Here is a 19,373-nt window from a genome sequence, read left to right as displayed (position 1 = left end):
CACACTCTTAATCCGCTGGCCTTTGGGAATTCAACGCACTTCAGGGTTATGTTGAAAAATGCCTTGGAAAAACTGATCCCACTTTCCATTCATTTCTAAGTCTGAATGAGCCGAATGTGCTGAACTGCAGAGGGCATGTTAGGTCTCAGTAAGCGGATAACCTACAAAGTAAGGGTTTACATCAGAAAGGGAGAGTTGCTGAAGCTCTGCTCGCAATGCAACAGCTTTCTGGCAGGAGTGCAAATCTGGTGAAGTAATGAAAGTTAAATATGGAAAGGATGATGCAGTAGTCATGGGATCATTATCACGAGGAGCCTCTGCTGTGAAACCTCTCTGTGGTTCGTTAACTGCTTTCAGCAGGTATGATCAGGCAAAAAAAGTTGCAAAGAATTTCATTAATCTTTATAATGTGTTTTCCTTTCTTTTAGCACAAGCTTGTTTTAACAGTGTTTCTTTGGCTTACCACTGCTTGGGTATGGCCCCATGCTTTGTAATTCAACAAACTTGGGAGGATAGTGCTTGCTGAGGTCACACCTCATAATCCCTGTATCCACCCTCAACTCCTGAGGCAGTACAGGTCTTATTGGGGCTGTGGCTGCATCCCAAGATCCCCATTCCACTTGGGGTTCATGGGGATAGCTTTGGGTAGAGCACAGTGAGTTAGGGGACAGGCTTGGGTTTAGGGACGGGAGTGGCTGGAAGTTAGAGGTTAGGGGCAGGAGTCAGTGGTCAGAGTCCAGGTCGAAGTGCTCTGCGGTCAAAGGCCAGCAATTCTGAAGTCGAGGTCCAAAGGCTGAAGCCCAGGTCAGCACGCCTGGAGACGGAGACCCGATCGACATCTGTGAGTCTATGACTACAAGTCCAATACAGAGACTGGAAGTTGGAGGCTCAGTGTCCTGAGCCAGGGACTGGAGGCAGCCTGTCCTGGGGCTGGAGGCCTGTCTATGTGCGTGAGTGGGTGGGTGGGTAGGAAAGGGGCTTGTTTTGCTTTGTTGCTGTGTTGTTCTGCTGAACGTTGTGGGCGTGCTATGTTGGCACTGGAATTTGTGGCAATACCCTACGGCTGCACGTAGATTGGTTAGTTATTAATGCAAATGGCGCATTTCACTGTATGCTTTGATATCCATGGAGTAAATAAATGAATCTGAATCTCAATCCAAGCTTCTGCAAGCGGTTCCAAACAGCAAGTTTTCTTGAAGCGGAGAACCAACAACCAAAGCTGTGTTTGGTGCCCCATTGCAGACCTGGTACAGCAGAAGAAAAGAACCCTGTTTTCATGGCTGTAAGCAGTATGCATCACACTCAAACTCACTTGTTGCAGTATTATTGAATGGGACCAAACTGAAGGACTGCTTTTCAAATCTCTCCTTTCTGCTGAGAAGAGTTAGCTCCAATGAAAATGGAATAAATCATAACGCAGACAAAACAGCTTAGATCAGAAAATACACTGGTTTTCAATTGACAAAGATGGCTTTTGCCCTTTCAAAAACACACTTAAGATCGAGGAACTCTTTGAGATCTACACCATTCTTCAACTGATATAAAATACAGGTAGATGTAGAATTCCAATATTCCTTGTCCTACTGGGACCTTGTGCCGTTTTGTTAAAAGCTGGCAGTTTTAGAAGTTTAAAATACATTGTGTATTTCTAAAATTATTCTTAAAAGTCTTTGATGTGACTTTTTGAGCTTCATGCTATAAAAATAAAACTATAGATTAAGTTGTTCTGTTAAATAGTCCACAGGGATCTAATTTGGCTTCATTTTCATATCACATGTTACCAATAAATGACTCAGGTTTCTAGCATACTGAAACATATTGAAATTAAATATCTCTGAAACCTGTAATTATATCAGTAAAAAGATCCCTATGGAGGCAGGTAAAGTTAATAATTTCATATTGCAAGCAGTCTCCTAGGATTGGTTATGAACTGTTTGTATATTTTCACAATCTGCTATGCATTACTGTATTTCCTGCTATATGCAAGAGGTTTTTTTGTGAAGGGCTGGAAGGGAAGAATTAAGGTGTTGAAAATGGCTAACACATATTAGATGCACAAATTAGAGTGTTCCTGTATTTGAAATGACGGAATGGAAGACATCAACTACATTGAGCATGATGTCATGCTGAAAATCGCCTGAATTAGCAATCGCACGGACAACTGCAGAATAATGCAGAGACCATGTGAGTTGAAGGAAATGGTTCTGAAGATATGGGTCCAGAGAAAGTGTCAATGTCAAGAATCTTAAACTCCTATTGGTTTGTGATTTACTAAAATACTTAAATTTAACAACAGGAAAGGATGGATCATGCATCATTGCAGGAATTAAATACAAGCTGAATGCCATAGAAACATCAAACCAAAGAAATGACAGTTCTGATCAAGAGGAAAACAAGGCTAATTTTCAGGTCAAAGACTTTTGCCAGTGCTGATGAAAGATCATTGAAATTAAACATTAATTCTCTTTTACAGAGATTTTCCTGACCCTGCTAAATGCTTAGTATTCCCTGGTTTGTATTTCATATTTCCAGCACCTGCAGTTTTATCAAAATTAAATCACGGATTCCAAGTGCTTTGAATTCATGAAACATAAGGGAAAAATGAAACATTCTTTCCCCCCCCCCCCAGAAGTCAGTTGTTAAGATAATATGTTGGGTGAGAAGAATTTGGAAAAAATTATATGTTGTGATTCCCTTAATTCAGTGAAAAGTGACTTCACTGGATTATCAGTATGTGTGAATGATTAATTTTCATTTATTTATGAATCAGTCATGATTAAAATTTATTCTAGAACAGGCTTCATTGGATTAAGATCAACCCTTTTAACTCAGTCGCTGCAAAACAGGACAAAGAAACATCACTTCAGATTGGTGTTGCAATGCACAGTCCACGCATTTTTCACCGGGGAGAATCTACAGATTATCACAGTGCATACAGTGACAACTGTGATCTCAGTTATTCTCCCTCCCATAAATGTGCACATCTGAACAAAGATTCAGCCATTAGAGATTCAACCACTAGGGGAGTCTCCTGTGCCTGTACTGATTAAAGGATCCACTCTCTGCTAGTTTGGGGTTGATTGATTTTATTTTTTCTCGTTGGTATCATTCTACAAGTGCTTTTATACTTTCTAGAGTTTTTGAAATTGTTGAAATGTAGAGGAAGGGATGCATCCAAATGCTAAAGGATTTTATTTTGATTTTAGTTTCTTCAAAAACCAATGCCACAATTGCAAGCATTCCCTTTGGGTTACAGCTTGACTAGTGCCTCAACAGAGGGCACACAGATCAGGAGTGGGGAGGAAGGAAAGGGTTTCCAGTGCAGAAAGGTAGGAACAAGTGTAGGCCATTTATCCTTTTCAGCCTGTTCCATTAATTACTGAAACCACACCTAATTTGAGAACCATTTCAACCAATTCTAATCTTTTTCTCATAACCCCTAAAATCAACCTTGGCTCCAATACTAACAATGGATCTGGCATCAATTGTCCCTTGTGGAAGAGAATTGCAAGCTCCTCCTGCCTCTGCATGCAACATTTCCCAACATCACTCTTAAAATGCTTATCTATAATTTTAAAAATATGCTCACAGTACTCCAAATGAGGTCCACTGGAAGCTTTACACTAAAATCTTTCTGCAGTTACACTTTACTCCCCTGCAGTGGACACAAAAGCCATTGTTCTAATACACCGTACCTGGATCTTCACAGTACCTGCCTGTGAAATGTTAATGGTTTGCAGGACAGGCCGTATCCATCCAGGGTACTCCTCAATATCTTACTTTTCCCATTTAAATGTCAGTGAGGAAAACTGTCTTGGGATCTCTGTGCCTCGGGTAGGATATCGGAGTTTAAATCTGCCAGCTACAATTGTAACACCCAGCTGGGGAATAGGCTGCATTGGCAGTCACGGTCAAACTGATCCGGCTGTGAACCTGTTCATCCACTGCATTCCCCTCATCTGAAGCTGAGGCCACCACATTCTCTTCCCCCAGTGGGGAACAGGTGAAGCAAGCACTTGAATTTGGCAGAGATGAATGCCTCCTCACAGTCCAGGATGTAATGAAGTGCTCTGTTCCAAATTCCGCTTTCTCACTGCCCATCTGGTGTGTGGCCACAGGCAACATGTCACACAGGACAGTTCCCATTTTCTAGGCAGCAGAATTCTGCATCAGCTGCAGCTGATCCAACGTGACAAAGCTAAAGGATAGTTATCAAGTGATAATTGATGCCTCCAGTCCGCATGCCAAGCACATGTGGGAGATTTGTAATCAGTCCACAGTAGTCCATCAAATCCAAATGGAGCAGGGCAACCATCTCTCCAAGGCCAGGACTGTTCTGGTGAAACCCTAATAGCTGGTTGTCTGTTAGGATTTCTGAAGACCATCAGCTACAGATACAGCTTCATCATTATAAAAGGATAGCTTTTGGCACCAGTTTCATGGTAATTAATTGCAGGGTATGTGGACTAAAAAGACAAAGAAATGAGGCATATTAGGTAGTCCCTTTCTCCCAGGTTATCCATTAAGAACTCATTTGGTTGATAGGAGTTTACTCAGCTGCAATTCCCCATGCTCCTACAGTCTCAGATCATTCTTTCCATCTGTCACTGTCCACAGAGTCACCACAAAATACACTCTGTCATAAATTACTGTTGGCTGAAATAGGTTGAATGAAGTTGTGTGCAATTAAATGACATGACAAGAAAACATCACAATCGCTATGCCCGATGCAAAACCGCTTCCTTTATGAAATTAAAAACTTGACCTCATAAAAACTCTTCCTTGCAGCCTGATTGCAAGTTGATTCTTGATTGCAAGACTAACCTATCCCTGACTCACCTTCTTCTCACTCTAGACCTCTTTTCATTGAATCCACTTCAACTTCAACCCTCAGACCAGGTAATCAACCACCCTCTTGTATGATCTGCCATTGCAGAGTCCAAAGGTATAAAATTCTGCCGCTTAAGCTTTCAAGGCCAATTAATCACAGCTGAAGCCTTGGACCTTGCGCTTTTGAGCATATTTCAATACTGGAGGACTTAAAAAATAGATTAATTGTTTGATGGACTGGGAAAGAATTTCCAGGCCAAGACATCTTTCTAACTGATGAACATTGATGGATCTTGGCAACTGATAACAAGCACATCTTGTTCTGTAGAATTCTCTGCCCAATGAAGCAGTGGACGCTACTTCAGTAAATATATTTAAGACAAGGCTGAATAGATTTTTGCATAGTAGAGGAATTAAGGTTTATGGGGAAAAGGCGGGTAGGTGGAGATGAGCCAATGGCCAGATCAGCCATGACCTTATTGAATGGCAGAGCAGGCTCGATGGGCCAGATGGCCTACTCCTGCTCCTATTCCTTATGTTCTTATGTTCTTTCTTATTTTAGAAGGAATAGAAGATAAATTCTCCCAATTGTTTTCAAGAAAGTTTTATCACAGCAGTACATATTTTCTAAAGGGTTAATGAGGTAATTTATTTCAGGCAATAATATTGTGCAATACAATATTCAAAAATATATTGTGCTCGATATATTGTTCTCTGGCAAATTTCTATAGTTGTGCAGTGAAATGCATTTTGACTCATTGCATCACTGCCTAGAATGGAGACTGAAAAAGGCTGCACAGGATTGTAAACTCAGCCAGCTCCATCATGGGCACAACCTTCCCCACCATCAAAGATGTCATCAAAACACAGAGCCTCATGAAGGTGACATCCATCATTAAAGACACTCACTATCTATAACATGCCCTTATCTCATTACTACCATCAGGGAGGAGTTTCGGAAGCCTGAAATTCTACCATCAACGTTTTACGGATAGCTGCTTCCCCTCTGCTATCAGATTTCTGAACTATCCATGAATCCATGAACACTACTTCGCTATTCCTTTTTTGCACTGTTGATTTATTTAACTCACAGTAATTTTTTAATGAATTACATTGTGCTACTGCCACAAAGCAAATTTCATGACACATGTAGGTGATAATAAACTTGGTTCTGATTCTGAATAATTTGAAACAACTCATATGTAAAGGCAGCATGATTGGGAAGTCTGGTGATTTTTAGTACATGGCTCCAAAAGCAGTCCGTCAGTGAAGATCGTCTCTGCTTATATTAGGGTCTTTTGTAGAATATTAATGAGAGAGAATTCCTTAATTAATCATAAGCTCTATGATCATTGTGTCATTAAACCGTCAGGATGGTTGAAACATGATGGACCTTTGATTTTCTTCTAGCAAATTCCTACTTTCTATAGACATCTGAGAATATCGGAAGTTTCTTTGTAAGTGCTTTTACAGCACTTGGTTTATAAAAGACAGTTCCAATTGTTGTACAATAAAAAGAAAAATAATCACGTGGAAACGAAGCATAAGGAAAGGGATTCGAACAGAGATAGAAGCATTCCTGTGTATGATTAACCCTAACTCTGCCACATTACATCAAATTCCCCATTGACTCAGGCAATTCAGTCAACCAGAGGAGTGATCAGTAAGCAACAGTCATCCAATCAACATGTGAACTGCATCTAAGCACAAGCTACCCAGACTGGCTTTAAAGAGCTTCCTGTTCATTCAGTAAAAGGTCTGCTTGGGCTCTTGGTGATATTGGTTAGGAAAAGGATTGCATCTCTTAAACTGGTACTCAGCCCCATTTTGGTAAACCTCCAGAGCAGGTTCCCAACATTTTTTATGCCATGGACCAATACCAATAAATAAGGGGTCCGTGAACTCCAGCTTAGGAATTCTTGTTCTAGTGAGTTGTTTTTGACTTTTTAGAGATCTAGTTCTAGTTTTCTTGTCTGCTTTTACTGAATGTTAGATATAGGATAAGGGATTGCATTACTGACAAGAATCATCCAGTTTGTTAATGAAAATTCTGTTAATTTTCCAGTTGATCTGCCATTATGATAGACATATTAGTTAACCAATGAGATGGATTTGAGGTGGGACAATTGGAAGCAGGATATCAAATAATGAAACCACCAGCCAACCAAAGTTAGCAACAATTGGTTCAGAAATTAAGGGAGCTAGGGTTTTACTCTTTGCAGAGAAGAAGGATGAGAGGAGACATGATAGAGGTATACAAGATATTAAGAGGAATAGATAGAGTGGGCAGCCAGTGCCTCTTCCCCAGGGAGCCACTGCTCAATGCATGAGGACATGGCTTTAAGGTAAGGGGTGGGAAGTTCAAGGGAGATATTAGAGGAAGGTTTTTTACTCAGAGTGGCTGGTGCATGGAATGCACTGCCTGTGGTGGAGGCAGATACACTAGTGAAATTTAAGAGACTAATAGACAGGTATATGGAGGAATTTAAGGTGGGGGTTTATATGGGAGGCAAGGTTTAAGGGTCGGCACAACATTGTGGGCCGAAGGGCCTGTACTGTTCTATGTTCTATTCTAAATTTAACCTGTTCTGATTTCCCAATATTAGAGCCTATTCTAGGCTGCAGCAGGTTATATTTGCTATGTAATAACATTTTCAAAACATGATGTCTTCAGGTTAGTGATTGACAAATATTCTACTCATCACTTCCCTTCCAGAATTCACATTAACAGGATCACCACGATCATAGACTTGCCCAGGTGGGTGTCTGCATTGGTTACACTTGAGTGGTTGTGCAAGATTCATTTTAAGTTATTCATCTGGTTTGTGATGAGAAATAACACACTATGGGTTCCATGCTTCAAGTTCAACTTCAAGTTTATTGTTATCTGACTGTGTATATATCCAACCAAACGAATCAACATTCCTCTGGACCATGGTGCATCCGCAATACATATATCACACACAACACAGAAAGCAAAAGATTACCCCAAATAGGTTAATAAAATATAATTCAAAATGCATGTAAAATGTGCAGCACAGGCAAACAGAAAGCTACAGGAACTAGCTTGCATTCCTAATGATGAAACCTCAGTGATGACAGGGTATTCATTAGTCTCATGGCTTGGGGACAAAGCTGCTACCTAGTCTAGCACTCCTAGTCCTGATGTTCCTGTTCCTCCTTCCTAATGGTAGGAGGTCAAAGAGATTTGGGGTGGGTAGTAGGGATCCTCAACAATGCTTTGGACCTTTCATATACAATGCTTCCGGTCAATGTCACAAATGGTGGGGTAGGGAGACCACAGTGATCCTCTCAGCAGTTTTTACTATCCTCTGTACTGTCTCGTGCTCCAATGCCTTGCAGCTTCTATACACACAACGATGCTGCCAGACAGGAAACTCTCGATGGTGCTCCTGTAGAAAGTTGTTAGAATAGGGGCAGGGAGCCTTGCACCCCTCAACCTCCTCTAAAAGTGTGGACACTGTTGTGCTTTCTTGACTAATGAGAAGATGCTATAGGTCCAGAAATTATGTACACACCATGATGAAACATATCAACTCCTGCCTGCGAAGTGACATGGATCCACTCCAATTTGCCTGCTGGTTAAACAGACCCACAGCAGATGCTATTTCGTTGGCTCAGCATTCAATACCATCATCCCCTCAAAACTAATCAATAAGTTTCAATACCTTCTTGTCAATTGGATCCTCAATTTTCCGACTTGCAGATCCAAGTCAGTTCAGATTGGTAACATCTCCTCCACAATCTCCATCAGTGCAGGTGCTGAGCCCAAGCTGTACTCACTTTATCATTATGTCTGCGGCTAAGCTCAGCTCCAATGCCATGTTTAAGTTTGCTGATGATACTACAGTCAGTGGTCAACTCAAAAGTGGTAATGAATCAGCACATGAGAGAGAGCTTGAAAATGTGGCTAAGAACGGCAATGCCTCTATTCATTAGAAGTTTGCAAAGAGTTGGCAGGACATCTAAAACTTTGACAAACTTCTATGGACAGTGTGCTGGAGAATATATTGAATGGTTGTACCATGGCCTGGTATGGAAATGAACGAAAAGTGTGCACATCAGATGTATTGACTTCAGGAGAAAGAAACCACAGGACCATGAGCCAGTCCTCATCAGAGGATCAGAGGTGGAGAGGGTCAGCAGCTTAAGCTTCCTCAGCATTATAATATCCAAGGATCTTCCCTGGGCCCAGAACGTAGTGCAATTCCAAGGAAAGCACAGTAGAGCCTCTAATTCCTTAGGAGGATTCAGAATGACACCGAAAACGTTGACAAACTTCTATAGATATGTAGTGGAGAGTTCACTGAGTAGCTATATCACAGCCCGGGATGGAAACACCAAAGCCCTTAAAAATCCTACAAAACATAGTGGATATAGCCCAGTCCATCACTGGTAAAATCCCCCCCACCATTGAGCACATCTACACAGAAAGCTGTCACAGGAAAGCAGCATTTATTATCAGGGTCCCCCACCATCCAGGTCATGCTCTCTTCTCACTGCTGCTATCAGGAAGAATGTTCAGGAGCCTTGGGACTCACACCATCAAGTTCAGCAACAGCTCTCATCCCTCGACCATTAAGCTCTTGAACCAGAGGGCATAACTTCACTCAGATTTACTTGCTCCATCACTGAACTATTCCCACAACCAATGGACTGAGTTTCAAGGACCTTTCATCTCAAGTTCTTGATATTTATTGCTTTTTTATTTATTATTATTATTGCTTTTTTATTCTTTAGTATTTTCAGTTTGTTGCCTTTTGCACATTACTTGTTGTCCATGCTGTTGGGTGGGGCCTTTCATTGACTTTATTATGTTTCTTGGATTCACTGAGTATCCCTACAGGAAAACAAATCTCAAGGTTGTATATGATGTGCCCTTCAATAATAAATTTGCTTTGAACTTGAAAGAAGGAACTTTGTGCTTTTCACTTTCTCCACAGCAGAGCCATTGATGGGCAATGGAGAATGGTCGATCTGCAGCTTCCTGAAGTCCACACTCACCTCTTTTGTTTTGTCCCTGTTGATACTCGGGATGTTGTTCCCACACCATTTGACAAGCCTCTCAATCGCCTCCTTGTATGTCAACTCAACATTGTTGCTGACGAGACTGTTGTGTCATTAGGAAATTTGATGATGCAGTTTGAGCTGGATCTGGCTGTGCAGTCGTGAGTCAGCAATGTGAGCAGTTGTATGCTGAGCTTGGAGCTCTGGGGACACTGGCGCTCGGCGTGAAGGAGCTTGTAATGTTGCTGCCAACTAGGACTGACTGGGGTCTTTCCGTCAAGAAGTCCAAGATCCAGTTTCAGAGAGGTGTGTTGAGTCCCTACAAGGACAGTTTACCCACCAGTCCCTGAGGGATATTCATGCTAAATACCAAGCTGAAGTCTTGGCGTATGACACATCATTTTCTAGGTGGGACAGGCATCATGACAGTATCCACAAGAATTTACCTTGCACTAGTCATCCCCAATGTTCTAGACCAGATTTTCAATGATCAGGGTGGCTATTTGGGAACAAGAGGAAATTTCATGAACACATGACTTGTCGAGAACAAGATCTGACTTAAATTGGAGAAAAGCAAGCTGTAGTTGTTCAAATGTCTGGTGTCCTGTGGCAGAGAATTTACATTCTAAATGTGTCTGTAAGCATATTTGATACTATTTGTTGCATTTCCCATGACTTACACCACTTGGAAAGGAAAGAGATTGGCAAATATGAGAAATTGGTTTCTGCAGATTACTGACCAGGCATTGAGGGTAAAAATTGCACCAATCATTTTAAGTGTTCTCATATCAAATACATATAGTTTAAGTTTAAAATTGTGACTATATTTTGATCACAAAGCAGATGTAGTAGGGTTAATTTGAACCTAGACCACCAAGCTTTCCTGGCTGGAATTGGGAAACAGATGATGGAAATCTGAAAGAAAAGACAATGCTGGAAATACCGAGAGTTTAGTGAGAGAAAGATTTATCGATTCAGGTGAGAAGTCACAGACCCTGAAGTGTTAACCTTCTCTTTCCACAGGTGCTGCCTGACCTGCTCCGCATTCCCAGTTTTCCGTTTTGATTTCCTAACTGAAATCTCATGGCTGGCAGAATGTCAGGGTATAAAGTGAGTGGCCCATCGAATCCTGTGAACCTCTCCTGAAAGAGGTCATTTTTTTAAAAAATCCCCAATTGTATGAAAGGACAGTTGAGAATTCCTGCTGTCAGCTTGTAATCAAAGCAAGGAACTCATGATGGTTAAAATGGGATAAATATAAAACTTGGAATTTTTTTAGTCAAGTGTCACAAACTTTAATACTTTGGTTTTGTTGATAGAGTACAAGAAATTATAATACTAATTTTGTAAAATATCTGAGGTATCTACAATGTTATGCACAAATCATAAACTTCAAGTGAAGGATTGAATTTTACTGCATTTTCTTTTGGCCATTGGGCCATCAGACAGAACACTTAAGATGCTGCAAAATGGGATCAGGTCATGGTGCATTTCAACAGCTAAGTTCTAAGTTTCTCACTTTAACTTGGTTTTCATCTGAGCCACACTTTTGTGCGAAGGGAAACCAACGTGCTCAGAATTTTACATGATGTGCTGGCAGATTTTCCAGACTTTTGGATGTTAGTCCAGTTAATACACCAACGCATTTTTAGTTCACCTTTTTCAGATGTTAGATGGCAGAATAATAACATCTCCTGCGAGCCCAATTATTTTAAGGGAGTGCGGGAAAGAGGACATGATGCATTTCAAGGCAACATCAAAACAAGTCTAGGGAATTTAAAGGAATTATGGGAACCATGATCACAGTGAGTTTACAGGGAACATAAAAACTGGGCCCTGATGAGTTTAAAAGGAGCATAGGAACCATAAAAACAGTGAACTTAAAGGGACCTCAAGATCTGGGAGATGGTGAGTTTAAAAGGAGCTCAGGAAATGTGGTTCTGGTGCCTTTAAAGGGAGTGTGGGAACTAGAGACAAGTTGAGTTTAATGGGAGCACAGGAACCAGAATCCCAGTGCATTAAAAAGAGAGAGTGCAACTAGGGCTACACAAGTGGCAACAGTGCTATTGATGTGTAGGAATAGAAACATAAAAATAGAAAACCTACAGGACAATAGGTTGGCCCACAATGTGGTGCCGAACCTGTACTTACTTTAGAAATTACTTAGGCTTACCCATAGCCCTCTATTTTTCTAAGCTCCATGTACCTATCCAGGAGTCTCTATAAAGACCCTATTGTATCCGCCTCCACCACCGTTGCTGGCAGCCCATTCCACACACTCACCACTCTCTGCGTAAAAAACTTACCCCTGACATCTCCTCTGTTCCTACTTCCAAGCACCTTAAAACTGTGCCCTCTCACGCTAGCCATTTCAGCCCTGGGGAAAAGCTTCTGACTATCCACACGATCAATGCCTCTCATCACCTTATCCACCTCTATCACGTCACCTCTTATCCTCCGTCGCTCCAAGGAGAAAAGGCTGAGTTCACTCAACCTATTCTCACAAGGCATGCTCCCTAATCCAGGCAACATCTTTGTAAGTCTCCTCTGCACCCTTTCTATAGTTTCCACATTCTTCCTGTAGTGAAGAGACCAGACCTGAGCACAGTTCTCCAAGAGGGGTCTGACCAGGGTCCTATAAAGCTGTAACATTACCTCTCAGCTCTAGAACTCAAGTCCACGGTTGATGACGGCCAATGCACTGTATGCCTTTGTAACCACAGAGTCAACCTGCACAGCAGCTTTGAGTGTCCTATGGACTCGGACTCCAAGATCCCGCTGATCCTCCACACTGCCAAGAGTCTCACCATTAATACTATATTCTGCCATCATATTTGATCTACCAAAATGAACTACCTCAGACTTATCTGGGTTACTTCTCAGCCCAGTTTTGCATCCAATCGATTTCCTGCTGTAACCTCTGACAGCCCTCCACACTATCCACAATACCCCAAGCCTTTATGTCATCAGCAAATTTACTAACCCATCCCTCCACTTCCTCATCCATGTCATTTATAAAAATCACAAAGAGTAAGGGTCCCAAAACAGATCCCTGAGGCACACCACTGGTCACCAACTTCCATGCAGAAAATGACCCGTCTACAACCACTCTTTGCCTTCTGTGAGCAAGCCAGTTCTGGATCCACAAAGCAAATGCCTTGCTGAAATATCTAAAGCCTGGCACTCTAAATAACCATTCCTGTGCCTGAGTCATCCAAGTCTCTGTAATGACCACAACATCGTAGCTCCAAGTACTGGTCCATGCCCTAAACTCATCCGCTTTGTTCATGATGCTTCTTGCATTAAAATGGACACACCTCAAACCATCCAGCTGAGCTTATCCCTTCTCTGTCACCTGCCTATCCTCCCTCTCACACTGTCTCCAAGCTTTCTCTATTTGTGAGCCAACCGCCTCTTCCTCCGTCTCTTCAGCTCAGTTCCCACCCTCCAGCGATTCTAGTTTAAACTTCCCCAGTAGCCTTAGCAAACCTCCCCGCCAGGATATTGGTCTCCCTGGGATTCAAGTGCAACCTGTCCTTTTGGTACAGGATGCGCCTGTCCCAAAAGAGGTCCCAATGATCCAGAAATCGGAATCCCTGCCTCCTGCTCCAATCCTCAGCCTCGCATTTATCTTCCATCTCACTCTATTCCTATACTCACTGTCACATGGCACAGGCAGTAATCCCGAGATTACTACTGTTGAGGTCCTGCTTCTCAACTTCCTTCCTAACTCCCTGTAATCTGTTTTCAGGACCTCCTCCCTTTTCCTACCTATGTTGTTGGTACCAATATGAACCACACCTTCTGGCTATTCACCTTCCCACTTCAGGGTATCGTGGACACGATCAGAGACTCTCAAGCCCTGGCACCTGGGAGGTAAACTACCGTCCATGCTTCTTTCCTGCATCCACAGAATTGCCTGTCTGACCCCCTAAAAATAGAACCCCATATCACTGTGGCCATTTTCCTTTCCCCACTCTTCTGAGCCACAGGGCCAGACTCTGCCAGAGGCACTGTTGCTTCCCTGATGTAATAGAACAGTACAGAAAGCACTGATTATGACTATAAAGAATGAAAAGTGATTACACAGCTTATTCTTGTAAATAATTCTTTTTTATTATGAGTAAAGTTTATTTTGGTTAAAAAAACTTGGGACCTGATGTGTTAAATGGAGCACTAGAATTAGCACCTGCTGAGTTATCAGGATTTCTGAACTATTAGATAGCGGATTCTTGAACCTTTATAGGATGCTGACTCTATTAAATGATCAATTCAAATATATCAAATGCAGCATGATGTTAGATTCATTCAAAGCTAAATTATGAATCAGGGGATTCAAGTACTGGCTTAAAAATACTGGCACACTTCTGTAGAGACGTGGGCGGAGCAAATTGTGCAATTCTGGGCTCTGAATGTCATTGCTTGAAGCTTCGTCTATTCATTTCCTTAGCTGCCAATGAAGTGCTGGTCACAGCCAGCTGGGATTACAAACAATCAGTAGCTGGCTGAGGTTACTTATTGACTGTGAAAGGCTCAATACTGCCTTTGTACAAGGGTAATTGAGGTGGGTAGATTGATGGTGAGGGGTGACCAGAATTTTTATATCATAGGTTTGGGAAACCTTGACACCTTGAAACACACAGGAGCCTTTTGTATCTTTTTGCCACTTTGTCGGAGTATATGTAGCAGATGGAGAATACATTTGAGCATGATCTATCCGGAAATGCGTCCTATATTCATTCTGCTGTTACACATCAATGTATCAACCTGCACCAATATGACCACAAACACTCCTCCAGCTTGAAATAATCTTCCACTTCTTGTACCCCTTATTGAAAGATAAGAAGTCCATTTAATTTCTGAATCTGCTTTGTAATTTCTATTTCTGGTCATAGATATTAGCATCCCCAGTAAGTAAAGTATTTCATTCACCTGGAGTAAAGCCTGTCTATATATAGAAACATAGAAAACCTACAGCACAATACAGGCCTTCTGCCCACAGTGCTGTGCTGAACATGTACGTACTTAGAAATTACCTAGGCTTACCCATAGCCCTCTATTTTTCTAAGCCCCATGTACCTATCCAGGAGTCTCTTAAAAAACTCTATCGTATCCGACTCCACCAACGTTGCCGGCAGCCCATTCCACGCAGTCACCACTCTCTGCGTAAAAAACTTACCCCTGACATCTCCGCTGTACCTACTTCCAAGCACCTGAAAACTGTATCCTCTCGTGTTAGCCATTTCAGCCCTGGGAAAAAGCCTCTGACTATCCACACGATCAATGCTTCTCATCACCTTATACACTTCCGTCAGGTCACCTCTCATCCTCCATTGCTCCAAGGAGAAAAGGCTGAGTTCACTCAACCTATTCTCATAAGGCATGCTCCCTAATCCAGGCAACATCTTTGTAAATCTCCTCTGCACCCTTTCTATAGTTTCCACAACCTTCCTGTAGGGAGGTGACCACAACTAAGCACAGTACTCCAAGTGGGGTCCGACCAGAGCTCTATAAAGCTGTAACATTACCTTTCGACTCTTGAACTCAACCCCACGGTTGATGATGGCCAATGCACCGTATGCCTTCTTAACCACAGAGTCAACCTGCGCAGCAGCTTTGAGTGTCCTTTGGTCTCGGACTCCAAGATCCCGCTGATCCTCCACACTACCAAGAGTCTTACCTTTGATGCTATATTCTGCCATCATATTTGACCTACCAAAATGAACTACCTCAGACTTATCTGGGTTGAACGCCATCTGCGACTTCTCAGCCCAGTTTTGCATCCAATCGATTTCCTGCTGTAACCTCTGACAGCCCTCCACACTATCCACAACACCCCAAGCCTTTATGTCATCAGCAAATTTACTAACCCATCCCTCCACTTCCTTATCCATGTCATTTATAAAAATCATGAAGAGTAGGGGTCCCAGAATAGATCCCTGAGGCACACCACTGGTCACCAACCTCCATGCAGAATATGACCCGTCTACAACCACTCTTCGCCTTCTGTGAGCAAGTCAATTCTGGATCCACAAAGAAAGGTCCCCTTGTATCCCATGCCTCCTTACTTTCTCAATAAGACTTGCATGGGGTACCTTATCAAATACCTTGCTGAAACATCTAAAGCCTGGCACTCTAAATAACTATTCCTGTGCCTGAGTCATCCAAGTCCCTGTAATGGCCACAACATCATAGCTCCAAGTACTGGTCCATGCCCTAAGCTCATCCGCTTTGTTCATGATGCTACTTGCATTAAAATAGACACACCTCAAACCATCAGTCTGAGCGTATCCCTTCTCTATCACCTGCCTATCCTCCCTCTCACACTATCCAAGCTTTCTCTATTTGTGAGCCAACCTCCCCTTCCTCCATCTCTTGAGCTAAGTTCCCACCCCCCAGCAATTCTAGTTTAAACTCTTCCTAATAGCCATAGCAAATCTCCCTGCCAGGATATTGGTCCCCCTGGGATTCAAGTGCAACCCGTCCCTTTTGTACAGGTCACACCTGCCCCAAAAGAGGTCCCAATTATCCAGAAATCTGAATCCCTGCGCCCCACTCCAATCCCTCAGCCATGCATTAATCCTGCACCTCACTCTATTCCGATATTTACTGTCGCGTGGCACAGGCAATAATCCCGAGATCACTACCTTTGAGGTCCTGCTTCTCACCTGCCTTCCTAACTCCCTGTAGTCTGTTTCAAGGACCTCTTCCCTCTTCCCACCTATGTCATTGGTACCATTATGTACCAAGACCTCAAGCTGTTCACCTTCCCACTTCAGGATATCATGGACGTGATCAGAAACATCCCGGACCCTGGCACCTGGGAGGCAAACTACAATCCATGTTTCTTTCCTGTATCCACAGTATCGGAAGTCTGACCCCCTAACTATAGAGTCCCCTATCACTGCAGCCTTCTTCCTTTCCCTACCCTTCTGAGCCACAGGGCCAGACTCTGTGCTGGAGGCGCGGCCACTGTTGCTTCCCCCAGGTAGGCCACCCCCCCCCCCCAACATTACTCAAACAGGAGTACTTATTGTTAAGGGGAACAGCCACAGGAGTACTCTCTAGTATCTGACTCTTTCCCCTCCCTATCCTAACTGTTACCCACTCATCTATCTGCCAATGCCCTGATGTGACTACCTGCCTATAGCTCCTCTCTATCACCTCCTCACTCTCCCTGACCAGATGAAGGTCATCGAGCCGCATCTCCATTTCCCTAACCCGGTCCCAAAAGAGCTGCAGCTCGATGCACCTGGTGCAGATGTGGCCCTCGGGGAGGCTGGGGGTCTCCCGGAATTTCCACATCTGACACCCAACACAGAACACCGGCCTCACACACATACTTCCTGTTTCTATTCTTCACAGGTAGCCTACTTTGCCTCGACCCGTTATTGCCAAATTCCCATTGAGTAAAGCCCTCCAACTCTGACTCCCTCTACTCTATCGCCCACTCCTCCAACGCCCCTTCTATAAAGCTGTCTTTTTTCAAACTCTTCGCACTGGTCTAACTCGCTGACGTCCACGAGCTTGCACAGTCATCCCTGCCTCGATCTGTAAGCTTAAATATATATGTAAAGTAAGCTTGCATCACAGAGTGTGTTAGCAGCGTAGTAAACATTGCTGGTCATCACCTTTCTCAGTTCTGCTGTCGGGAAGAGAGTCAGGAAACCTTCCATTAAACATATTTAGGAAGTAGTTAAGAGTCTGAGAAGCACATGACAGTATTGTTACTATTACACTGAAATTCATCTTTTAAATTATTTTAGAAACATAGAAAAACCTACAGCACAATACAACACCTTTGGTCCACAAAGTTGTGCCAAACATGTCCCTACCTCAGTAATTACTAGGCTTACCCATAGCACTCTATCTTTCTAAGCTCCGTGTGCCTATCCAGGAGTCTCTTGAAAGACCCTATCGTATCCACCTCCACCACCATTGCCGGCAGCCCATTTCACTCACTCACCACTCTCTGTATGAAAAACTTACCCCTGACATCTCCTTTGACTCCCCAGCATCTTAAACCTGTGTCCTCTTGTGGCAACTATTTCAGCCTTGGGAAAAAACCTTTGACTATCCACACGATCAATGCCTCTCATCATTTTATACACCTTAAGGCATGCTCCCCAATCCAGGCAATGTTCTTGTAAGTCTCCTCTGCACCCTTTCTATGGCTTCCACATCCTTCCTGTAGTGAGGCGACCAGAACTGAGCGCAGTACTCCAAGTGGGGTCTGACCGGGGTCCTATGTAGCTGCAACATTACCTCTCGGCTCCTAAATTCAATTCCACGATTGATAACACCATATGCCTTCTTAACCACAGAGTCAACCTGCGCAGCTACTTTGAGTGTCCTATGGACTTGGACCCCAAGATTCCTCTGATCCTCCACACTGCCAAGAGTCTTACCATTAATACTATATTCTGCCATCATATTTGACCTACCAAAATGAACACTTCACACTTATCTGGGTTGAACTCCATCTGCCACTTCTCAGCCCAGTCTTGCATCCTATCAATGTCCTGCTGTAACCTCTGACAGCCCTCCAAACTATCCACAACACCTCCATCATTTCAGAAAATGATTTTAATTTTTTTAATTATTTAATTAAATTTTAAATAATTGTAGACTGATTTTGAATGTTTTTGAACACCAGAAAATAAAACATCCTTTAACAGCAGGCTGAGAAGAGGGCATGGGTTAGTCAGCTGCCAAATTCTACCAGCAGTTTCATAAGAAGGGACAGCCCCATTCCCTTTCCATCCCACTCCCCATGATGCATGAGCAGAAGCCCTACAATAGTGTGGGGCCTCAGCAGTGACTTTAGAACCACTTCGGGGGAGAGGGGTGCAGTGGGGATACAAGAAGAGTAAATGGTGAACGGTGACTGGAGCCCTGCGGACTCAAGAGTGTAGGTCATTTCTTTCCTTAGATGATGGAAAATCAGGAAGCAAGCATATTTTTGCACACAGGGCACTGAAAATGCCCTTCAAAATTCATGGATGAAGTCAAATAAAAGTTTCAAGTTTATGAGTGAGACTTTTGATGTTCAAGTGAATGCAAGATGCAGATTGCCCTTTATAGACTAAATGGCAGATGCTTTGAATGTGATGAACAAGCAAACGCATTTGCAAACCAAATTATTATCTTCAGCACTTGCCACAAACTCTGTATATTTGTTAATTATTTGTTTCCTCAGCCTAACCTTTGCCTTAGCTTTTTCAGAGCTTCAGTGATCTCCAAACTTACAGCCTCTCCATTACAAAGACTGTTTGCTTCCTTTCTGTAAAACATCACTGATTATTTGTCAACAACTGTGTGTAGTTAATGCTCATCAGCAAAATCTCGTACCACTAAACACACTTCTTGTGTTCTCCCACTTTCTACAATATTTTGTATTTACAAAACATAAAAACAAATTGAAAGGAAAACAAGAGAGACAGGAATGTGAATCTAAATTTGTTTTTACTTTAAGCAAGGTTTGCATGTATCATGTGTGACATGATGATGTATGC

General features: G+C 42.6%; 1 long non-coding RNA gene across 1 annotated transcript; it reads left to right on the top strand.

Annotated features, from left to right (window-relative positions):
- Positions 1-341: 341 nt before the first annotated feature.
- Positions 342-10,968, top strand: LOC132394139 (uncharacterized). Its single transcript, XR_009512192.1, has 3 exons — positions 342-360; positions 7,547-7,588; positions 10,882-10,968. It is a non-coding gene; the product is annotated as an uncharacterized LOC132394139 (long non-coding RNA).
- The last annotated feature ends 8,405 nt before the right edge of the window (positions 10,969-19,373 follow it).

The sequence above is a fragment of the Hypanus sabinus genome, chromosome 5, assembly GCF_030144855.1.
Source record: "Hypanus sabinus isolate sHypSab1 chromosome 5, sHypSab1.hap1, whole genome shotgun sequence".
NCBI classification, from domain to species: Eukaryota; Metazoa; Chordata; class Chondrichthyes; order Myliobatiformes; family Dasyatidae; genus Hypanus; species Hypanus sabinus.
The sequence above is the reverse complement of the archived record's forward strand: the minus strand, read 5'-3'. Positions and strand labels throughout refer to the sequence as shown.